Source organism: Pteropus alecto, unplaced genomic scaffold (assembly GCF_000325575.1).
Source record: "Pteropus alecto unplaced genomic scaffold, ASM32557v1 scaffold164, whole genome shotgun sequence".
Taxonomy (NCBI): Eukaryota; Metazoa; Chordata; class Mammalia; order Chiroptera; family Pteropodidae; genus Pteropus; species Pteropus alecto.
Window position 1 is genome coordinate 19,803,879 of NW_006439568.1, and position 5,710 is coordinate 19,809,588.

The 5,710-nt window shown below is 45.4% G+C and overlaps 1 pseudogene; it reads right to left on the reverse strand.

The window, feature by feature from the left end:
• Positions 1-3,026: 3,026 nt before the first annotated feature.
• LOC112483558 lies at positions 3,027-4,003 on the reverse strand (annotated as a pseudogene).
• Between the last annotated feature and the right edge of the window lie 1,707 nt (positions 4,004-5,710).

The window sequence follows — 5,710 nt, forward strand, 5'->3', positions numbered from 1 at the left end:
CTTGAATGTGGGCAACAGGAGTTGCCACTAATTGTTGAGGCCATAAGCAATTTAATTAACACTCAGAAGAGATGCAGTTCTGTTGGTACTTTAATCTGTCGATATAAGTGTGTCCAAACCTTTAGAGAAGTTTTATAAAAATTTATTTGAGCCAAACAGGATATGCCTGGAAGAAATATTTCTAAGAAATGGCAGTTTGCACCTCCCTTTATGCATTGGGAATTAAGGAGAGAACGTGAGGAAGATTACCTGAAGCGGGGAGAAAGCAAGGCGGGAATTGGATTACAGGATAGTTAACAAGATTATTTGTTCTCTTTTGGGTGGTCATGGTTTAGAAGGAAGGGTCTGAAAAGAGAAATTTCAAAGGTATATTAACTTAGATGCCTAGAAATAATGGACAGAGCTTGCTTAAGGCAAAGATAGGCCTTTTACTACAGGAGTTATAGGCCTGGGGTGTGACTACCCACCTTGACCTGCCCAGGTAGGGATTTATGATCAGGTTGCCTTGTGAGGTTAATTTCCGTAGAACCCCTTTTTCATTCACAGGTCATACAGATTCCAAATAATTCCAAAATCATGTGAATAGAGTAAGGAATGACTACTGCCAGGAAGGACAAATTTCCAGAGGAGATGAACCAAGCTTACAGGCTGAGTAGGAGTCTGCAGGTGAACCACGAGGTATGGAAGTTGGTCAGAGGGCATCCCATACTTCCCAGGACAAAAGCACAGAGGCGGGAAGGCATATTGTCTCCTGTAAATAATCTAATCTAGATTCCAGGAGGCACTGAAGGAGTAACAGTAAGCTGGATGACACATGCAAAGCCTTAGAAGCCTACATAGACATTCAAAACCTCATTCCCTTGGCCCTGGAGTCCCAAGTTTAAATGTCTCCACGGCCCTTGATGGGTAGAGAATGAATAGGGCCCAGCTGGGATTGTGGCAAACTGAGCCTGTTCTCACCAAAGGAAGTAACTGTCCCTCAGCCTCGGCCAGTTGCCACGGAGAGAGGCAAGCCCAGGGTTACCAAATCTTTAAAGTTGTCAAGATAAGCTGGAATTCCCAATTTTTATCAGACAGACTGAGATTTTTTAAGTTGGCCATCATTGCAAATTAAAAAGTAACCTTGGGAGCTAAAAAGAAAACATCTTTACACATAGCCATAGGCCTCTAGTTAGCACTTTCTGCTAGACTGAAGGGAGCTTTTAGACAGAGAAGTAGAAAGATCAGATTCGTATATTAAAAGTTCAGTCTTGGCAGCGGGACTAGCAAGAGTAAGAAACTAGACAGGAAGACTGGTTAATTCAACAACAAATATTTTGAGACTTCTGTGTGTTGACAAGAGCTGGAGTCACAATAGTGTTGTGGACCCTAACTTGGTGTGGGAGACAAATTTAATCAAATCACACGAATGTGTAATTACACACTGAGTATACTCCAGGGGGCTAGGGAGAGCACCTAAATTGTGGGGAAGTATGGAAGAGAACAGATTAAAGAGATATTTGAAATTTCGGTAATAGACGGGGGAAAAAAGAGAGGGAGTTTCAAGGTTTTTTTTGGGTGAGAGTGGTAGATACTGTTTTAGAGAGAAGCATGAAAATGATCACAGGAAACTTTGCCACTATCTAGAGTTACATGAACAGAGGAGGCATGGTTTAAACAGATGGTGCAAAATAATGAGAGCTAAGAACTACATTTTAATTTTTGTCCTTTTACTAAGGCTTCCAAAAAAATCATATTCCCCTTTTTCTAGAGATAAAACCTGCCCTGACTATCTCACAAGGCACTTGAACTAGTCAGGGATCTCCAGAGAAACAAAAGCAATAGGATGTTTGTGTAGAGAGAAAGTAGGAGGGAGAGAAAGAGATCCATCATTATTAACTGGCTCACATAATTATGGAGACTAACAAGTACCCTGATCTGCAGTTAGCAGGCTGGGGACCCAGAGATTCAGTAGTCTATTTCTAATCTGAAAGCCAGCAGGCTCCAGACTCAAGAGCCAATGTTTCGGTTCAAGTCCAAATGCAGAAAAAGGACTGGTGCCCTATTTTGAATACAGACAGGCAGGAGGAGTTCTCTCTTATGGAGGGAGGGTCAGCCTTGTTGTTCTGTGCAGGCTTTGAAGGGATCAGATGAGGCACCCACACTAAGGCAGACAATCTGCTTTACTCAGTCTAAGGAGTCAAGTGTTAGTTTCATCCAGAAACACCCTCACAGAAGTACCCAGAGTGATGTTGGACCAAATGTTCGGGCACCCTGTGACCTAGACAAGTTGACACAAAATTAACCATCATGACACTTTTGAGTATAAAATGAAATAGTTGATTTAAAACTACCTTTGATAGTTTAAGGGCTATACAAATATTGTGTCGTAGAGAAAAAGTAGAGAAAAAATTTATCGTCTGTAACATGTACGACAGATATTCTCTGTTTGCCCTACAAATCCATCATCCTTCCTGCCCAGTGCCACACAGGCTGATCTCCCAGGGCAGCACCTGGCTTCCTGCCCCTCTAGTTTCCGGTTGGGAGGTACGGAAGAGGATCGAGAGTTAGAGGAAAGACAGGCAGGGCACTCACTTCTCGCACCCCTCCTTGCCCCTAGTGTGGGTTAGCTCCTGTGGGTGGCCCCCTTCCTCCTGGATGCAGCTCCCTCCCCAGCCCCATCAAGCTGCCCTTGGCTGGAGTCTCTGGGTGTCCCTTCATCCTTTGCTGGGTCGTAACCCCACCAAAGAGCGGACATTTCGTAGCTGTTTTGATAATGTTGATAACAATTCAGAGCTAAGCTCTCAGAGGAAGTTCTTGTCAATTCTATGTCTAATCTCAAATCAATTTCTTATCTTCTTTTTTCTTTTAACTTTAATAATGACAACGTTAATATGAACATGTGTTTGACCTTCAAGAAACTGTCATTACGTAAAGGGAAGAGTGAGCTGCCACCGAAAGGAGTGAATGATGCTTAGGGGACAGCTGGCATGTCATTTCTGGATCCAGCTGCTATTCGAATATATCAAAGCAACTGGTAATAGTAGTCATTTGAATAATTGGAACTTCTTCAAATACTGGCTGACTTTTTCCTTGGTGTAGGGCCTGAGTGCAATGCAAGTGATGACATTCTCCGGCTGCTCCAGCCACAGCATGTGGCTGATTTTCTGCTACACAATCTGAGCCAGCAGCTTTATGGCCATCTCCTTTGGGGCCTCGAAGCCCCAGTGCATGCGCTCCAGTTCCCCTGGGGCAAGCAGCTGTGTGCGGTGGTTGCAGTGGCTGTGTGACAAGCCTTCGTTACCAGAGTGTCTACTGGCCTGAAGAGTGGAGCCTGCGATATATCCTTTCATAACACCAGGATCGCACCAGGAACTGCTGCTCCACACCAGAGGCTGCTGTCTTCCTGCCTTATTTTTTGCCATCTCCACTGCTGGTCCCCTAGTCCATCTTCTCTCTCCGGGGTGACTGCAATGGCCTCCTAACCGGACATGAAGCTCCTGTGCTGGGTGTTTATCTGTGGTCTCTGAGATGCCCTTCTAAGCTCTTCTCTATAATATGTGGCTGGGATGATATAAACTAAATCTCCCACCTCCCGGCTAGCTGGTCTCCTGTTAGCTTCTGCAATGTGAGGCATTAGAAGGAGAAAGACAAGTGGAAGGAAGGGAGAGGGACTTTTTGTTTTCTCACTTTCTGTTTTTCTGTGTGCTCCAGTAGCAGCACATAATTGGCCCAGCGTCCAGAGACTTCAAGCACTCCCAGGACCCCCAGGTGCCAGCTGCAGCCATGCCACACCCCCTCAGCTGCTGAGCTGGGCCCCTGGGATGTCTGACAGCTTCAGAGCCACAGCCTTGTGTTGGAAGCACCAGCCAGACAGCACCCCCTCCTCAGAGCTCTGAGCAGGGCAGAGCTTCCTTCAGAGATCTAAGCACAGGCCCTGTGGGGCCCCTCTTCCCACTCCTAGGTATAGGTGACACCACCTGTTCTCCAGCCTCAGGAGGTAGGAGCTGCTTCTGGCAGTCATTATTCCCGTGGTACCGCTCTCTTCCTTCTTTCTTTTACTCGTTCAGCCTTCTACTGGCCTTTGGCTAATATCCCTTTTAGCCCATTTTCCACTTAGCAGCCAGTTCTGTTTTGAACATGTGCCTCAGATTGTATCACTCCCCTGCTGTACTAGTCAAGGTGCTTGGTTTCAAACAATTGGAACCAGAAATTGGCTAACATTAAATACAAGAGGAATTTATTGAAAGTGACTATAGAACTCAGAGAATCAAGAGGAAGACTGAAGAACAAGGTACAGAGGAAGGGTTGCACACAGAAGCTCCTGGGATGGTTTGCTGAGGGCAACCCCCAATGCCTTTCCACAGGATAGCCAGGTGCCAGTGGACATCGGTCACCATATGCTGGACTCTGCTGCCCTTGTACATTTAATCCTGTGCACGCCTGACTCTTCCATGGCCACCGTAATAATTCTTAATGGACTTTGCATCTTTGAGACATGCCCTCATGATTGAAAGTCTCCGGGAAGGAGCATCTAATTAGCATTGTTCTAAATGCCACAGCAGAGGAAAGACAATGTTTTCTCTTGTCTCGTCTAAGCCTTGGCTTCTATATGAGAACTAGGATCCTGCCTCCCCTTAGTTTCATGAGTCTCCAAAATAAGAAGGGGCTTTTGGATGCTAGCCAGCCCGAGGGTCAAATGTCTGCCGTTCCGGTAGCTCCCCCGTCACTGAGAGTAAAATCCCTAAATCTGGCTTTCATGGCTGCCGTGATCTGTCTATCAAACTTTCTGACTCACCTTTTCCCACTCTCTCTCTCTCATGTTCCTGTCACCTGGCATTTCTGTCTGTCCCTTGAACATGCCAAACTCATTCCAGCCTCAGGGAATCACTGCTCCCTCAGCTTGGGAGACCCTTCCCTGCTCTTCTCAAGGGACTTCCTTCTCATTTTCAAGTCTCAGCTCAAACGTCTCCTCCTCGATGAAAGCTTCCTAAAGGAGCCTCCACCGCATACTTCTTAGCTTTGTAGCACTTGTTTGTAGCCAATGTTTTCTTGTGTTTGTTCATTATCTGTCTCCCTTTCTCCAGAACGTGAATTCTATCATGTCTATCTGTTGCTACAGTACCCCAGCACCTGGGAGAGGGCCCGGCTTGGAGCAGGGGCTGAATGTCTGTTGAACTACTGGGCATCTGTTGGACGGTTCAATCCTATTTGTTGTAAACTTCTACTTGATACAAGAAGCAAAGTGATTTTGCAATTTTGCAATGGCAAATGGGATTCCACGAATGCTTTTTAAAATGATTAACTTTCTGGAATCCATCCATGATGTTTCTTTTGGAGGTTTTACAAAGGAGGTAAGCTCTAAGTAGGCTCCAAGAAGCCTGATTAGATCTTCTGGAGAAACCACGGTTTTCCTTCTATTGGCCACCAGCTAATAGTCCTCCATTTTGCTAATTAAAGCAGAAGGTAAAGTGTAGGTAAGGGAAACCACAAAGCACAGCATACTCATACTGAGTATGAGAGAAGCCATGTAGCCTAGTAGTTACAAGCATGGATTTGGGTGTCCGACAGACCCGAATTCTATCTCTGTGTCTGACTCTTATTAGCTATGTGTTGCTGGCTCTGCCACTTCTAGCTATGCGATCTTTGGCAAGTCACTCAACCTCTTTTTGCTTCAATTTCCACATTTGCAAAATGGTAATAATAACAGCACAGCATCACAGGGTTGTCA